This window comes from Ambystoma mexicanum, chromosome 12 (genome assembly GCF_040938575.1).
Source record: "Ambystoma mexicanum isolate Mex_15411 chromosome 12, UKY_AmexF1_1, whole genome shotgun sequence".
In the NCBI taxonomy this organism is placed as follows: Eukaryota; Metazoa; Chordata; class Amphibia; order Caudata; family Ambystomatidae; genus Ambystoma; species Ambystoma mexicanum.
Window position 1 is genome coordinate 931,996,706 of NC_090936.1, and position 19,323 is coordinate 932,016,028.

Genomic DNA, 19,323 nt, shown 5'->3' on the forward strand with positions numbered 1-19,323 from the left:
TCCCCCTCTCCTTTCTGTCCTTGGCGATTTTAATCTTCATCTTCCTTCACCCCCTCAATCCTCTCCCCTCTTCTCTATCCTTGATTCCTACCTCCTTTCCCCTCTCCCCTCCTCTGCTACACACTCCTCTGGCTCCATCCTTGACCTCATCTTCAACTCTTCCTACTCCCCTTCCGCTGTCTCTACCCTTCCTGTCTATCTCTCTGATCATGCATTACTCTCCTTCTCCCTTTCTCCTCTCCCGCACTCCACCCTTCCTAACCCCTCCCCTACAATCTACTCACGGCGAGACTTCCACAACTTTGACCCCCTCGTCTTTACTGACACCTGCTCTTCTCGTCTCCCATCGCTCCATGACTTTTCCTCATTATCGGCGAATGATGCTCTTTCCTCCCTTTCCTCTATTTCCTCCTCTCTTGATCAACTCTATCCCCTTACTTTCTTCCGCCCAACCCGGAAACCCTCTCAACCTTGGCTCACTCCTCAACTCCTCTCTATGAGGTGCCTACTCAGACGTCTCGAGAGACTATGGCTCAAAACTCCCTCGCTTTCTAACAAAACCTCCTACTTCTCTTACCACACCATCTACGACTTCTCTGACCTCAGCTAAATCCTTCTACTGCTCTAATCTACTCCAATCTCAAACCACTCATCCCGCCGTATCTTCCAAACTCTCTCTCGACTCCTCTCTCCCCCTACTCCTAATCCCGCCTCCAATTCTTCTCTCTCTCCCTCTGACTTCTCTTACTTCTTCCCTTCTAAGATTGTTTCCCTTTGGCAAAAAATACACACCCCTCCCTCTGATCCCCCTTCTTCTCCCCCCCCCCTTCCTGCTTGTCCATCTTCTCTCCCGTCTTCCCATCTGAAGTTTCCACCCTCTTATCCAAAGCCCACCCAACGTCTGCCCCTACTGACCCTCTCCCTTCCCTTCTCATCCCGAAGATTTACCCTCTTCTTATCCCCTCCCTCACCTCCTTCTTCAACATCTGTCTCTCTTCAGCTACCTTTCCCACTGCCTTTAAACATGCCACTATCATCCCCATTCTAAAGAAACCTTCTGCTGACCCTCGTCTCACCTCCAATTTCAGACCTATCTCTCTTCTCCCATACCTCTCCAAACTTCTCGAACGCCTTGCCTACTCTCAACTTTCATCCTTTGTCACGAATTCCTCTCTTGCCACCCTTCCAATCGGGCTTTCATCCTAAACACTCAACTGAAACTGCTCTCACTTCTATTCTTAACTCCCTTCTTACTGCTCGCCATGCCAAACAATCCTCTATCCTTATTGTCCTTGATCTCTCTGTAGCCTTTGACACTGTCGATCACCCCCTTCTCCTTCATACTCTCTCCTCCTTTGGCTTCAAAGGCACCATACTCAACTGGTTATCCTCCTATCTCTCTTCCCGCTCCTTCACTGTCTCCTGGGGTGGCCGGTCCTCTCCCAACTATCCTCTTGAATATGGCGTACCCCAAGGCTCTATACTAGGCCGTTTCCTCTTCTCTCGCTACACCTCCCTCTTTGCTCCTATTATCTCCTCGTTTGGCATCTCCCACCACTTCTACGCTGACGACACTCAACTCTTCCTCTCTTTCTCCTCCTTCTCTACTGACCTCCACCTACAACTCTCTGTCTGCCTTACTGCCATTAAGAACTGGATGTCTTCTTGTTTTCTCTCCCTCAATACAGACAAGCCAGTGCTATTCTTTCCCTCTAACTCTCTTCCCCCTCCCTCTCCTCCCCCTTTCATTCACTTCCCTCCCTCCAACCTTCCCATCTCTCCTCATGCTCGTAACTTAGGCGTCCTCTTCGACTCCTCTCTCTCCTTCTCCCAGCACATCTCCCTCACTTCTCAAACCTGTTGTTAACACCTTTTCAACATTCGCAAAATCCGCCCCTCTCTCACTTTCCACGGCACTAAACTCTTAATCACCTCCCTCATCTTCTCCCACCTCTTCTACTGCTCTTCCTTGTTATTCGGACTTCCTACTTCTCACCTCACCCCTCTTAAATCCATCTACCACCCTGCTGTTCGCACCCTCTGTCTCCTCACCTCCCGTGACTCCATCTCTACCTCTCTCTCCTACCTTGGCTGGCTTCCCTTCCACTCCCAACTTAAATTCCAATTTCTCTGCCTTGTCTTCAAATCTCTCCATGGTCTTGCCCCCACCTTATCTCTCCTCCCTTCTACCCCCCTCCCGTTCCCTTCGATCCGCTGACCATTTCCTCCGCACTTCGCCCCCACCCCCCTGTGCCTCCTCCCGTTTTCGCTCCTTACAACTCTTAGCACCTCTACACTGGAACTCCCTTCCTCTTGATATCTGTTCTTCTCTGACCTTTACTTCATTCCGCACTTCCCTTAAATCTCTCCTTCTCCAGTCTCCGCCTTGAAACCCCTTCCCCCCTTCTACTTCTCCCCCCCTTCCTCACTCTTTTCCCCAACTTTCTCCCCTCCCTTCTCCTACCTTCCCTCCTCCACCCTCCCCCTTCCTCCTCCTTCCCTCTTCCACTCCCCCATTCCCTGTCCCTCTCCCCGTCCTCCCTATCCCTCTGTTAATTGCTCTTCTCACTGTTTTATTGCTTGATCGATTCATATTGTAATTGCTTCACTGTTATTTTGTTCATGTTTTATGTATTGTTGTTCCATATACAGCGCTTTGGCGTAAGGCACTTTATAAATAAACAAATACAAATCACACAGTTAGTCTCAGCCACCAGAGCCAGTTCTTAACTTATTCAGTCTTGTGCTTGTTCAGGTAACATGCTTTTGAGCCGCTCCCAATTGCATATTCACATTTTGCTGGACAAAGTTCAGCTCACCTGTATGCAAGTTACACCATAGCAGGGCCAATCAACTAGCTAAAGTAATAGACGTAACTTCATCCTGGGACGGCTCGGCTCTCCTTAGGAAGATAGCCTAAACCCATGATGATGGATCTTTACAGCGCACTGCTGGATTTGTCCTCAACAATGAGACAGTATTCTCAATGAGTCACAAGACACTGGCATACATTTTCAGTTATTATAAAAATAGCCTTACAAAAACAAGCACTTGGATTTTGTAGGCTAGAGGCGATCATCTACTCTTCCACTCTTCTTTTGAGGGGCCCCCCAACTCCCTAACCGAGTCTGCCTACTCAAACATGTCTAGTGAGACTCTTCCTGCTCCCTCGCCCTCTTTCCTCCTTTCTCCCCATCTTTCTCACTGTGAATCCCCCTCTTGCCCATCAGTCATCCTCTCCTTCTCTCTCCTCTTTCACTCCCTTTTTCCCTCTCCCTCCCTACTTTCTCTCATGCTTTGTCTTCCTCTCTGCCCTTTCCCTCTCCCTCTCTACATTCTCTCACTCTCTGCACTTTCTCGCTTTCCACGTTCTCTCCCTCTTTCTTGCTCTCCTCTTTCGCTCGCACTCACTGTTCACTTTCTCTCACGCTTTCTCTCTCTTTCTCCCCACTTTATCTCCCGGTCTTCACTTTCTCTTGCTCACTCTCCACTTTCACATTAACTCTTGCTTGTGCTCCTTCTTTACTTACTCTCTCTCCTACTTTCAAGCACCCTCCTGCTTTCCCTTCAATCACTCTCACACATACTAAGAGCGACAAGAAACCACGCAAGTGGCAACAGTGCATGGTATAAGACCTTTTAACGTAACATAACATACTGCCAAATTGGCACCACCCTCTCAATCCAATACCTCACATTCACTGTTTTCAAACATGCCTAAAGTCTCCTCGAAGTCCTCCTCCACCTACTATACACTGTTATCGCATCTCTTGGTCTTACTCCAACCTGACCAAAGCACCTCTTGCTGATAACTGATTCTACTGGCTTGTTGAACCACGCCGCCCCCCCCCTCCTGCCTGTAAGGTTCTCTGCTCCAATTGGCTTCCCGGATCAACTGCATTCCTGGGTCAATCTTTAGCTAAACTACTATCCCCCTGTGGAGTGGAATTTCCCCAGGAAGTCCTGCCCCCTTTTCAGTCTTTATTTCCTTCCAGCCTACCATGCAGTCTTCTGAACAGTTTGCTTTCTGCTCCCCTCTTGGTATAAAAAGTTGATATCCATGAACTCTTTGGGGGCTGGTCCCCTGTTCTCCTCTAAGACTGTGTCATGCTCTCCTGAGTCAAGCTCTAGCGCTGCTGCTCCCCTACTGCCATGTAGCATGCCTGAGCAGACTGTGTAGTAGGGATATCCCATTCCCATTTTGGTAACCAGTCCATTTATTCTGTTCGTGACTGGGGCCTAGTCTGTTGGGTGGGCCCAGGCACATTGTGGTACTTGTAGTTTTCTTTCCAGATGGTGCTGCCTCCAAGGAATCCTTTTCCATACCGGAGGTCTGAGGAGTCTTGGTGCATGCTGGTAATAGTAGTGTCTTGGGAAGGCTGACTGGCATCTGGTCTGGATAAGAGATACCAATGTACATGCACGGCTCCATACAGGGAGTCCCACCTCAGTTTCCCCACACCACTCTGGGGTCCTTCACCGGGATAAACCCATGGCACTGTTACAACAATACCTACAACAGTACCACAGTCAATGCCAAAGAGGTGCCGGGTGATAGTTACGTTTGTGACCTTTGATGTACACCTGATTTCCTCCCTCCCCCCCGAGGCTTCAACTGAGATGAAGGTGTCTCTGGTTACTTTCAGAAATGTCTTCTGAACCTGCAAATACCAGGTTGTGCGAATACTGCAGTACTGCATCATTTAACACGTTTATGATGACTAGATCCCTAGTGGACTTCAAAAACTGCTAACGGCCCTAGAGACATATGCAGCAGACAATATGTTACAACTTAAATAATATTGAGAAAACTAAAATCTTATGCAGCTCGAACAAGAAACTACCAAAACCATCTAAATTTGAATGGTATCTAGGCAACTCACGGCTCCAAATCATAGAGGAGTATAAATATCTTGGAGTAAATATCAACAACCATCCAAAAGACAAACCTTATCTTACAGATTTACAGGCCAAAGCCACCTCTAGTACATCCCAAGCTTTAATAATTCAAAGAAACTACAGCAAATTCTCCTACCAAACCGCAATCACCTTTTTACATGCAGAAAGTCACTGCAATCCTCTACGGAACTGAAACTAAACCATTAAAAACCGAACAGTTTTGGACTAAAATTGAGAATTTACTGGAAGCGTGTGCTTAATCTACCAAAAAGCCAGCCAATTTGTATTGTGAGATATGAACTAGCGTTTCCCTCCCTATGCATCATGAGCACATGGAAATTCATAGCACTATACAGAAAGCTCTGCCTGGCAAGTGACTAACCTTTAAACTGGCAAATTACATGCTTGATTCTAATCACCTTTACCCACAACAATGGAGAAAACATATAACATCTGTACTGGTTACAGCAAATATCTCAGAGAAGCTCCTAATAGCAAACCGAACAAGAGCTAAAACTAAATTATAGCAATCCGATTGGATCAGTACGATGGCCTTGTGTCAATCTTAGTGTGTGTAAAGAAAACCCTATTATGGAAAATAAGTTAAGATCTACTGAACTCTATCTTCTTAAATTCCCAAACCACAAATTACGCGGTACTTTCCTACAATTCCGTCTAAGTCTTTGCAAAACCCAAGATTTGAAAGCTCGACAAAACCAACTATCTGCACAGGAAAACTGTACATTTTTGCTGCAACAAAAAGCTTTGTGAAATGCTCCAAAATCTGCTGACTGAGTGCTCTGCGCTGCTTAATCAGCGAATTATGTCATTCAAGACATATTTTAATCAGCATGAGATACTGACTTAAAATGACTTTTGGAAAAGACTTCACAACGCTAAATTGATTTCTGTTCAAATTGCAAAATGTATAACCTCTCTTAAAATAGATCTCAAGTTAACTCTGAGAAATCATAACAATGATACCATCTCCTCTGTATAATTATGAGTATGTTCATATATTGTCAAATGTCCTAGACCCTGGATAGAAGTACTATGATTATATTATCGTTCTTTTCTACTTTTTTTAAATTATTTGTTGTTACCTCTTTTGTGGATCTTGTGGAACTTTGAAGTGTAGTGTATGAAAATATTCTTTTAACATGGCTTACTTTTCCTTTATTTTTTATTCTATTTTTCTTTTTTAGGACTTTCAAATGATTGTTTTAAGATAATACATGAATTAAACCTATTTTAACTTCTGTAAATTGTGTTAACTATTTATTGAAAAGTTGTTTTACAACTATAACAATATAAAAATACAAGCTTTTTGTTTGCTTTGGTTGGCAGAACTGGATGTCACTGGCATGCACATTGGTTTGCCAATGACAATTTCACGAGGGCTCAAACACATTGCCTATTACTGGTGCTCTGCCTGCTAATTGTAACAAGGGATTATCTATCTGGTAATGTCAGACCAGTTCCAGAGCAGATTTCTTTAGACTGTTTTCCAGGATCCCATTTTGTCTTTCCACCTCCCCCGCTAATTATTGGTAATGCGGACAATGCAGCCTAAGCTGGATTTTCAGCACCCTTCAGAGTTCTTGTAAAACTTCACTGTAAAATGTGTTCCATGATCACTATTAATACTCACTGGCAATAGATGCTGGGCTCATTTATCAGCAATTTGGCTACTTCATGTATGTCAGCTTGACACAGGTACACGTCTATCCAGTCAAGTGTCTACAGTTACCAGCCCAACTTCCCACCCTCCAGTCTTTGGCATTTTAATGAAGTATCACTGTATACTATAAAAAAGCTAACCAGTGTGTGGGATGGACTCAATTAACACTCTCCAATTAGCAACTCTGGAGAAACATGGTGCAAACTATTAATGCCGAACGGGAGACACTGCCCCCCCTCTCTTTGCCAACATGTGCAACACTGTCATGCACAGGGGAAAAATAGTGGAGAGATTGGTGCACTACTATCAACCCATCAGCTGAATGCCACAATTCATCACACTGTAATATACAATCTGTTCTACTCGAGGCATCCTTTTTACGTCTTTTGAGCAATGTCCTGTATCAAAGGAAGTATAAAGGGGTGACTGTGCCTAGGTTTGGGGGAACATTTTCACAGCTGAGGAACAAGGGGAAAGGGCAGCCTCCCTCTTTATCAGTGAGGGCATTCAATTTTATGATGTCTCTTAGAACCTGATGGGTGACACATTTCACTACCACCAGATCCAGAGGTACAATCAGGGCTTTGGGAATGACATCTACATTTAAAGCGTTCTCAAATGGTGTACCCACTGCAGTTATAAACTCCCTTTTTGCCCCAAGTGACCATAATCATGTACCATGCAAAGGCATAGCTAGAAACCATGTACATTGGAACTCTTACCTTGTGATAGACTGCATGCTGGCTAATGTGATCAGTTTACCAATTTATTCAGAACATTTGAATTGTATGCACTATCAATCACCTTATATGTAATAGAAACAGAATGCCATCCTGCCAACTCCCCCGTTAGTTATTTAAACAATAATAATCTACAAAGTATATTGGGACTGCTCTCTGAAGTGGTATATCATAGAGGTCTTTCTGGGGACCTGTAAGGGTAGCAGTATAACAGTGACGTAATCATGGCAAGAGTGAAGTAGGACTCCGAACTGGGCATCAGATTAAAGTTACATTTTCAGAATTCAAGAACTTATACTAATATTTTGTGACCCGGGAAGCGGATACATGTTTTTGTTTTCAATAGTACAGCTGTTACTGCATGGGGCACTGCTACAAGGAGAGATGAAACTAAAGCCATTTTTTCATAGGAATTAACCACCACAGTGACCGACTGCAAACAACGTGATAAACCCGCTGCAACCGGGTCCAGTGTGATATTGTAATTGGCTGTTGGATAGTGCTTATCACCATGCTTTTGTGCCAAAACAGCTTGAACATACCAATGTTGTCATTCTAAAACAACGTAAAAGGCTTTTTATAGTTTGGAAGACCATGGGCTGGAGCACTGGCGAGTGTACACTTTACCTCACCAAATGCCTGCTTTGCTCCCTCAGACCATTACATTGGTTTGTCACTTCCTGAGACTGTTAAAAGTAGTTTTGGGGTGGTGTTGTGCGTCATTACCTGTAAAGGACTTACCATAGCAACATATTCCAATACCCATTGTCAGCAATAACCAATTGCACTTAGGAAATATCTAACTTGTCTGATTGCTCTGAGTTTAGGTAATTTCAGACAGATTTCTGCTCTGAGTGAGGCTATGAACATCTGCAGGGATATCATAAACCAAGTAAGAGAGACCCCATGGTTAAACAAAGGTGGTTACCCCTGAATTCTAGTAATCTGTAGGCAACAAACCCAGTTGCAAGTAATACCACATTGTTGGTAAAAAAAAAAACGTTATTATTCAATACGTAATATAAAAAATACAGTTTAGCAGAAATAGAAAACCCCAAATGAACATCCATAGGTTCATATCTTAATTTGGCATTCCTATCTGTTGTCTTGTGATGGGGTTTAACCCAGAGTTTTAGTAGTTTCTTCACAAAAAAATGTTCGCATCTAAAGTCAATTTTTGTGTCACTGTATGTTGCTGTAAATTTCTAGTATTAGTTACCAAGTAGGCAGCCTTGGTAAGAAAATCTCGCTATCCTTCTGTCTTTCTGACAACCTAAGCCGCCGAAGGCCACTTTGTGACTGAGAAGTCTTTGTTGCAGATAAACCACACACAGATGTGTTTTGCCTATTTTTGTGTTAAATTACTGATGAGTTAGGGCAAAACCCTGTTCATTCATAGCCTGTGCCCTTCAGTTTTTTTGGTCACTTTCAGCTTCACCTCCTCAGAGGCATTCTTCCTTTCCTCACCTTCCTCCATAAATTCAATGTCTCCAGAGCTCTGGTCCTCTCCAGGCTGGGCTAGTGTAACAACTGCTTCCTCAACCTACCTAACTTCTCCCTTTGCCCCCTTGAACTAATCCAGAATAGGGCTGCAAGACTTATCCTTGGCCACAAGCCCAGGGAATGCATCTCTCCAGCCCTAAAATCTCTCCACTGGCTCTCAGTTGCTGCAAGAATCAAGTTCAAAACTCTCTGCATTATCCACATGGGTTTCTGGGTTCTGGGACCCTGCTATATCCAACCTTCTCTCCCTAAATACCTTCCTTCTAGAGCCCTTCAGTCTTCTAGCTCCAACTCTCTGCAGATCAGACACTTCTCCAAAGAGAGAGTGGGGGTTAGATCCCTCTCCCCCTCGGGTGCCTCCCTCTGGAATGGCCTCCCGGCCCCTCTAAGAATTAAGCCAGATAACCTTTAGTTCTGGAAGCTTCTCAATACCCTCCTTTTCTCTTCCTCCTTCCCTCTCCCCTGCTAATTCTCCCACTTGTGCCTCTTGACTGGGGGCTGGTTCCCTCAGATTCTTACAGGACACCAGGCCCTCCCCTACCAGTTTACCCCTGCACTTGGTCTCCCCTTCCCTCCTCCCCCCAGCCTGCACTTGCCTTTCTTGGCTCCCTCCCCTTCACTAGCCTGGCTGGGCCTGCACTCCCCTATTCCTTCGTGCCCATTCCTCGCACTTAGCATGTGGACCTTCTGCCCCTGCACTCTTCTCCCTGTGCTCTGTCTACCTGGCCTCCACTGGCACTCGCGTAGCCTTCTGGAACTTCCCCCACCCCACCTCCCCTCTACTTCTATTACTGCACTTGCACAATCCGAATGTCACAAGGCCTAGTAGGACAGTTTGTTTTTGTCATCCCTGCCCCCCCCTTTGTCTTGTTGCACCTTGAAACGCATTGTGTATGGACACATTATAAAAACCCACTAAATGAATAAACCTTTCCTTCTGTATGTTTGAAATATAGCAGCTCCCATATAATTTCCAAACTCGCCTCTTGAGGAACCCTAATGTGGAGAGATTTAACATCTATGCCTAGTAGCAGCTCTTCTTGGGGGTCAAAAGGAAAACCTTCAATCAAATTGATAATGGCTGTACTGTCTTGCAGGTAAGGTTGCATCTCACATACAAATGGGAGTAAGTACGCAGACGCATATTGCGATAAATGTTCTAGCACCAGGTCTATTCCGGAGACAGTCTGTCTTCCTGGAGGATCTATTTGTGCACTTTGGGCAGAATGTAGAGTTTTGAGAGTCTGAGATTCTCTTTCACTAGGAACTCTGATTCCTGCTCGCTAATCCAGCCTCTGTGTCTTTGACTTTCTCTTTAATGATCCCTTTAAGATAATTAGTGGAAACTTCCTCCAATCTTAAATAACACATGGTATCCTGCAATTGTCTAAGGCACTCTTTGATGTAATCTGTCTCATTAAGTAATACTATAGCTCTGCCTTTATCTGCTGTGTGTATAACAATATCAGTTATTTTTTAAGGATTCAATAGCTTCCTTTTTTGTTTATAGAGATGTTAACGTAGCCCTTGGGTCCTACTTGCTCTTCCAATCTTGTGACATCTGCTAGCACTTTTTCTCTCAAACTTGTGCCTCTGCCGTATGTGAACTGGCAGGGGGCGTGAAGGTAGATCTACTACAGAGGCCAGATTCCCTTTTCTCACCAGTGAAGTTGTTGTTCTCAAAAATTTGTTTAAGATGGATCTTTCTCATGAACTGTTTCAATTGTGTCCTGAAACCAAATGTATCATGTACATTTGTCATCACGAAACCTAGACCTTTGTTTAGTATTCCTTTTTTCTTGCATGTCCGGTTTGTAACTGGAGAGATTGATCCTATTACTCTTCTGCTTCTCGTTATCCGCGGTTCCAGCTCCCAATCTCCTGGGTCCTGATCTCGCCCTAAAAAAGGTCTATTGTTACATGGTCTATGGCCTCTTCCTCTGTTCCTACAGCTTTCTGTTCTATTCCTTAAATTGCCCTGCTGAAGGCCTCCTCTCATTTGTTGTTCAAAATCCTGAGGTTTCGATTCTTCTCAAGAAGTCTCATTGCTGGAGATGTAAGTATTACCAAACCTGACTCGTCTACCTCCACCTTGTCTAACTTGATCTGTGTTCTATTTGAAAATATACCCTGCTTTGGTATAAAGCAATGCTTTCTCATGGCTAAAACTTGCCAAATCTTTTCATTCTACAAATTCGTTCTCTTACAGTGTAGTCCTTAAATTCGTTCATCTCGTTGATTATTTCTTCTAACCTTTTTTTAAAGGTGTCCAGGTGGACTAGTTGTTTGAATTAACAAAATTAGAAGATGAAATCAATTTTTTGGAGATACCTTTGGCGGTGTCTATAATCAATATCATCCAGTCCCTCCCGCATTTGTTAGCTATATAGCTCCGCTGCGAGATACATTCTTTGTTATCCAGGAACACCCTGGGTCCGTTCCTCGCCACTAGTCCTTTAGGTTAGGTTCCATTCCTCAAGTATTCTCAAAGTAGATGTTGGGCAGAATCATATGCAGTACGCTTTGGGAACACCACACACAATTAAGACTACAAGTGACAGTACAAATGCACCTTTGGTACAAGCCTGTACTACACAGTAAAGTGGTAGCGATGGCTGAGCAGCCAGACTCATCTCAAGAGTGAAGTGAGCAGTATCAATAGTTACACAAAGGACAGCAATTTACTATGCTTCAAGCAAACACTGACTCAAGGTTTCTGAGTAAAAGAATATACATTTATTTACACATCAATTATAAAACAATTCACTAAAGTAAAATATCAGAAAAATCACACTCTTAATATACTAAACACCACCCAATAGATTCTGGACAAGTTAAGCTCAAAATGAAGTGTGAGCAAAATGGCACTCCAGTAATTTAAAAGGGAGGGAAAGGCAAGGTTAGGCAAAAAATTAAGCAGCAGCAACAAGCAAGTAAGCAGGACAATCTAGAAACAGCAACAACGGTGAGGAAATCAAATCAAGGGGCCTGAGCCAAAGTCATTGGACCAGAGTCTTTGCAGAGGATCACACAGTTCAGAGTAGTTTGCGGTTAAGTCTTTGCCAAGAGTTCGAAACGAAGTTGGTCGGAAGAAAAGTTACTTTAAAGAGTAGGGAAGAACAAGCCCTCGGATTGGTAAAATATTTCAAACACTTTCACCACAGTCGGACGAAACGAACAACCGGGTTAGCACAGTAGCTTTAGAGCAGAAGAATGCTCTAGCTGAGGCAGACGTTCCTGGCAGATCCTGCAGGCTCACGGTTCCTGAAGCGACTGTTGGACTGCCAAGGAGGAATACTGGAGGGTCCTGCACTGCTCAGGGAAGAAACCAGCAGCGGAGCAAAGCGACGAATAAAAGGTGCGCTCCTTAAAACCCAAGCAGGGTCCGATCCACCTGGCTATCCGGTTCACTGTATGTTAATGTTAAAGGACATTTGTACCGCGTACTATCACCACCGGAGTGGTCCCCTGGCGCTCTGGCGGCTCTGAAAGAGGAGGGGAGGTTGAGTTAGTGGGAGGAAGCAGGAAAAGTGCAAGACAGCAGTGATGTGCTGTTGGCGGCCTCAGCCCAGTGGGTCCGTTGGCTGGGCCGGGAGTGTTTGCGGCCGGTAGTCGTCGTGTACTGTAGTGCAAGACTGTGTTTTTTTTTTGTTGTTGTAATGTAGTGAAGTTTGTGTGGTTTGTTGTGCTGTAGGTTTTGGTTGTGTTTGGTTTGGAGTTTGAGAGGTGTAAGCAGAAAGGGAAATTGTTAGTAGGGTTGGTTAGTTTGCGTCTCTATCCTGAATTGAGGTGCTCGGCTTGTGTAGTCTCCTCTGATGTGGCTCTGTCCTGATCTGGGTCTGACTGGCAGGTTCCTTACTCCTCTGGCCCCCACCTCTAACATGTTCTCTTATAGCTCCCCTGTGCTGTGCATTAGCTGTGCACAGCAAATTCGACCAGAGCAGGGAGGCCTGGCTTGTAGTTTGGCAAACTGGTCGGTCCCACCAGCTCAAGGGGAGAAGATTCCTTGCAGATTGCAGCAGGGCTTTACCGGGAGGTTCAGTTGTGGCAGAGGTCCTCTTCTGTCAGCTTCTCTACGGTTCTCTCGATCCAGTGGCGACTCTGCCTCCCTAGTCCCAGAGACCTGCTTTTTATGCAGTTTTCCCCCATTCACATAGCTTGGCTGTCAATCACACATCAGGGTGGCTGTCCTGGCGGGACAGTCACCACAGCCAATCATACCAGAGTGTGACATGGGTCTCCTGTGCAGGGAGTCTCAAACCCCTCCCTCACATCCTGTCCCCCTCAGACATTCAGGCGCCTAAGGGGGGCTTCTGTGCAGAAGCCCACCAAAGGACGGCGAACAAAGGAATCAAACCTGGTTTGGCGCGAGTAAAACATGAGAAAGACCTTTACAAAAATAAATGACGAATAAACCCAGCCGGACCCGAAATAAAATAAAAGGGGTCTAGCGGATTACTAATACTAACTTAGCCTAAAACAGTTCCAAGGCTATTTAACTAGACCGCAGTAGGAAAAATAGGGTAGCTACCACTGCCACCAGCCAAATCTTAAAGAAAGGGGAACAAACGAATGCTCCATGAGAGACAGACAAAAAGGGATGCCTATTAACCCTTTCCAGTACTCTATGGAAGATAGTTTGTACTGGGTCTGTGAATTTAAAAGGACTAAAGTCAATGGCAAGTTTACATGTTCTGGGAGACAGTATTCCGTCCCAGAAAATGACGTCTGAGTGGAAAGCCTGAAAAAGACAACCCTGTGTCACTGCACTAAAGGTGCTGTGTGACACACAGTAAAAAGATGCCTATGGAGTAGGTGAGGCTCCACAGTTTATGAACACATAAACAAATTTACAACACATAGCCAAAAACACATGTAAGAATGGGAAAAAAGGCTGACACTTATCAGGTGAAATAATAAATCCCAGAAGTCTAGCAAAGCTGCTGAGGGACTGAGTAGTTAAGGGAAATTAGCCATTCTGGAGAATTCTCCCTAACCGTAGCGTTCCATGTAATTCTGTCCTGATCAGCCTTTTCTTAACCCGTGTCAATTCGTCCCAATTGCTTAAATTCATAATGGTGGTAGGGTTCAAAGCCTTCCCCAAATAACAATGTTTCTGCTAACAATTCTGTGACATATCTGTCGTCATAACTAAGGCACTTGCCTGCCACCATGTCGGCTAAGTGGAGGAAACAACCATTATATGATTTATGGTGCTGGTCTTCACTTTATCTGGTCTCACGACCAAAGGCTGTATTAAACAAATCACCACACACAAAAAGAGAGACTCCAGGATTCTAGTAATCTGTAGACAACAAACCCACTTGCGTGTATAATACCATATTGTTGGTTAATATTTATTCAACATAGAATGTAATATGTAATGTAAAAAATACAGTTTAGCAGAAATAGGAAACCCAAAATGAACATCAACCGGTGTAATCACAAAGATACATATCAAAACATATACATTTACAAAACTGTAATTTGTGTTGAATGCTTTATGCCCTTTTTTCACTAGCTAAGTGTAATAGTATGAAGGAGCTTTGAGTTGTGAATTCCTGTAGCACCATACCCACTAACCATCCTTCCTTGCATTCCAATTTCTTCAAAATGTTTTAATGTTGTAGGTTCATGTTCGGATTTCTTCTCTATCCCAGTACACCCAGTACACCCAGACAGTCCCAACTGGTTCACCTTTACACATTCTGGTTTACAGTGTACCTGAACAAGGCTTACAAAATGGCATACTGAGAGTACTACAAACTTCACAGATCCTGAAAACTACCATGCCCTTTAAATCACTCATTGCCCGATTTTCTCATGTGGGTGTTAAGTACTGAAAAGGTCGGAAAAAGCGTTAACCTTTTCGGTACTTAAGACCTATTCTGAAGGTGGCGTATTCTTCTGAGGTCGGCATGAATGCACCACTTTCGGGAACCACCCTAGCAACCGCCACATTAATTACCTGCCATTTAGGACTGGTATTCTTGTGGCACTCCTCCACTTTTTAATGTGCGTTAAAGTGGCACACATATACAGTACCATTTTGGGGCTGGTATTGTGGAGAAGTGCCACAGGAAGCCAGTCGCAATGCAGATGGGTGGGCAAAGATCAATGGTTGGGGGGTGGCATTGGTGGGTAATTTGTAATGTAATATGTGGGTAATTGTGAATATTGGCATACAGCTAGCACGTTGTTTTATAGCATGGTGTTATTTAAGGTATTCTCTCTGCAACACTTTTGTAAAATAACAATTATGTAGTTATTTAAGGAAAGTGCTGCTGAGAATGTCCATTGCTCCCGTTGTCGCCAGAAACCAGGACCACGGTGCAATGAAGGCAGTGCACTGTTGTGCACTACAAGGATGCCCAGGACCACTTCATAATAGTGGTGGAGCCTGGTCGTCCAGATTTGACACAGCAATTCGTGCTTTTTAGAACGCTCACTGCACAAACATCAAAATTGGGCCCTGGGTCTTTCGTCTCAGGAGTTAAAGGGTATGAAGCATAAGCTCCACACTTATGCCTAAGAATGGAGGTAATCTTCATTGTACTCTAATAGTGATCTCAACTGGTAATGGTGAAGATTCCTGCCTTTCTCAAAGGCGTATAGAGGACCTTCACTGATGATAAATATATATAATGCTTGGGTATGTTTCCGCACTCAGCTGATGCAGTTTATCAGTGTTGGGTTGCCCTCTGCTGTCAAAATGGCAAAATGTACCTGTGTGTGCCCTTCCACTTCAACAACAGCTATAATTTTAAGAAACAGAATGAGCATGGTTCCATGTGGTCACCTCCACTTTCTGCTATTGCAAACATTCAGAATAATGGCAAGGTACTTTTTTCCACCCCCGCTACTTTTCACACAGGGCATGGCGGTTGCAGTGTCAATGAACAGTTAATTACTGGCTCAATGTTTTAGTCTCTAAAGAGCGAAACGATGTAGGGCAAATGCCTCCTCACAAGCTAAAACTGAAAGTTTGTGCTGTAATTATGCTACTACGCAATCTTATGCCGTCACAGGGACTCTGTAGACGTGTAATTGTCAACCTTGTTCCAGAGCAAAGACACATTAAAGAGGCCTGTATAATCGATGAATTGAACTTTGATACTGTTCTTATACCGCACACACTCTCATTCCATCTAATACAAATATGCCTTTCAAAATCAAAAGAAGACCGTTTCCTAAATGTTTTAGCCTTTTCAACATTTAGCCTTTTCAATGACTATTAATAAGTCACAGGGACCCACGCCCCCTTCCTGGAAACGATCAGTGGTAATTCTGATATTTAAGAAGGGCGACAGAAGTGACCCTATGAATTAAAGACCGATACTGACCTTTAAGAACTGCTAAAACAGCGTATTTTACGCTGGGAACACCTAGTTGGAATTAATTAGCTTTTTCATAACACTACTAGCTGAGCAAAATGTAATAACACAGCGTATGTTTAGGATATCCCCTATCTATTAATTGTTGTATCCGATTGGATTGTGAATTAATCGGAAGCAGTGCAATTTCTCCACAGTAGTAAACATTGACCAAAAGGAATGTCAAAACATAAACTCTGGGTGTCTGAAAATTCTCAAAAATGAAGGAGAGGATTCCAGTAAGTCAGTTTCACAAAAAAAGACCAAATATGTGTTTCCTATGATTGGACTTTAATGATCAAATCAAGAAATCTGTTTACAATGGTGATTTGTAGAAAAGTTTTAATTTGGGGTACATCTATTCATTTGTTTGAAAACTAAGGCAATTCTGATACAGGTCTGTGCCATATGAAAATAACATCATCTATGCGTCTACTTTTTAAATTTAATTGACTTTTGAAAAGATTTGTGTCTGCATAAAAGAAATGATTCCCCTAAATAGGGGTAGCAAAAGGGATAGGACATTGTAAGAAAGATCGCTATGTTCACATATTCCAGAGACCCGCGGCCAGAAGGCCTGGTCAATGTGGTATAAAGTTAGGAATGGGCACATATCCTTAATATTCTTTTTGAAGAAGATTCAAGGATTATATCCACGTTTCCAGGATAGTGCTCTGTGGTAGGCCAGACATAGGATGTGGTCAACTAGACACTGTTCAAACTTTCTAAGCTTTATTAAAATAAAAAGCCTTATCTAGCCCTACTGCTATTGTTGAAGTTCCATATTCTAAATAAAATAACAAAAATGTGCTTGTCTGGAAGTCATACACAACTTGACTTTGTCCTCTGTTCAAACCTATGCTTTCTTTCTAACTGACCCTACTACTTAAGGAGAAAACAAAACTTAGCCCAGATAAGTGTTCTTACTCCCCCTTGCTTGGCTTATGCAGGCTGGTGCATGACCCCTCCCAAAAAGGTCTCTGAAAATGTTTCTTCAATTTCCAGCCTTCTCGTACGTTTCAAAACAAGTTCCTTGCATTTCAACAAAGACAAAAAAGGTGAATTCGGTACGCCTCCACCAAGTTTTGGTTCATATAAAAGTTCATCCCTTAAATGCACCAACTAGATTTGTAAATCTTGCATTTGTTCAACTACTGTCTCTCACTCGCCCCTACAGGCCTGCTTAATATCGTACAGGTAATAACTGTTTGTTGCACTTGGACCGGCAGACTATCCTTCAGGTAAATGAGTGTGATTCTCCACCCTTTCTATGTGGCTTTGATTCACAGTCCAGACTGGGCTCTTGCCTCTCGGCCAGGTATTCCTTTCTTGAGAAATCCTTCCTTCAAATACACCCCTCAAGGATGCCTTATGTCTTTCTAGCTTCTGGTAATCTCTCATAGGGTATTGGCTTTCGGTTCACCCCCTTTTGGTTGGGTCGCTTATTTTCTGGTCTCTAGTAGCCCCCTTTTTGGGTATTTTGTTTCTCTTTCCCCTTCTTTGGGGTTATCTCTGTTATTCTATAGGCCCACCTTGCCCTGCGATACGTGATCTGCTGTATCGCTGCAGAGCTTAACCACCCTCCTCTCTCTCCTTACCAAGAACCACGTACCTACTTTTTCACTGTGGCCTTAGTTGGGGTAGGTGGTCGCTCCTTCCACAGTGAAACCGGTCTTCACTGGTTATCAGTTCCATTCTCCTTCTACCGGGCACTGCTTTTCAGGCACGCGATCTTATGCGTCAGTTGAGGTTCGGTCTCTCTCCTCCCTCCAGGGACCTGGGATCTTGGGACTTCCTACACTGTTGGGCTCAGCAGTATTCCATGAGTTCTTCGCCCAACCTGTATACATTGTGGTCCTGCCTCGAGGGTGCGTCGGTTCCATGTTGCAGTGCCAGTTTCCGCTCTGCGTGGCCTCTCTGGCTGGCTTGTTTTCCAGCAGTCTTGTTCTGCATTGATATTGATATTTTATTACTATCGCACTCATACATAAGTGTTTGACTTCTCTACACCAACTAAGGATCGGGTCATCTAAATATCTTTCCCTACAGTGAGAGACCGCTCTCCAATGGTCCTGGGATTCTAGGTTCAAGGAGGTGTCAGCAGCCAAGCATATTTAAAGGTTCCTTTTCAGTAACAATGTGATGAGTTCCCATGAATGCAACACCAATTTAGACATTAGTCTTAAGCACAATGTCTTAGATTTGCTCATTTGGGAGTTCTTGCCCCCTAAAGGGTGGGGTCATCCCCAGTGAGATCCTGCTTGCCCAATTCCCTAGGGATTGTTTTGCATAGCAGGCTCACCTGCCTAGACTCAAAGGGTGTGACTCCCTCTTGGGGAGAAGGGACAATTTTCTCTGAGTTCTTCACAGTTCATACTTAAAAAGGGTAAGAGAGAAGATCCCAGATCTTACTGATTAATTACATTCTTAGATATCTCTAGTGTGAAAAACCAGAGTGTGTTTCACAACCTAGTACCTGGGAACCCGTACTCAGGTGGCCAGGGGAAGGCCACGGGGAAGGCCACTGATTTTGGATCCCGACCCTGGGGGTGGACAAGTGAAGGAGGATCACCTGGGTATGGGGGTCCTCTGGGAGTGGGGGGAGAAGCACCCAATGGTGAGACAGGGTATGCCGTTTTTCCAAAACCCATATAACCGCTATTCCCATTTATGTTATGATAAACTACAATTCCCATAATTCCTCCCCACTTCTCCCTGACAACCGTACAGCACCAAAAAAGATGAGGAATGAGATTGGAAGGATTGCCTCCCCTGACTTGCATTGGCCCTGTCCTTGTGATCAGGCTAGGCAGAGTGAGCCATTTAACTCCAACCATGCACACCTGCCACTTATCAGCACTCCCTGTGAAGATAAAGCACACTTTGAGCGAGGCTGGGTACGAGAAGGAATAGCTCCTGCAAGGCTGTTGCGAACAGCAGCCGCCGACCCTCCCGGGTGAACGGTAGAGTTGGGGAGGAGTTGAAGAGGCGTTGGTAACGGCTTTGAGCTGCAGAAATTGGATGAAAGAAACCCAATTAGCATAGCCGGTGAGTTATTAAGGGAAACGAGTCTGGTTGATGTTAAAGAGAAAGTGAGTGTAATTTGTAAAGTTGAAGGTTGCGCGTG

The 19,323-nt window shown here is 44.1% G+C and overlaps 1 protein-coding gene across 4 annotated transcripts in view; it reads left to right on the top strand.

Moving 5' to 3' along the window:
* The window catches only part of LOC138514122 (protein NEDD1-like), a 1,166,279-nt gene that overhangs the window by 119,022 nt on the left and 1,027,934 nt on the right, over positions 1-19,323 (top strand). The gene's annotated exons all lie outside the window — the stretch shown is intronic.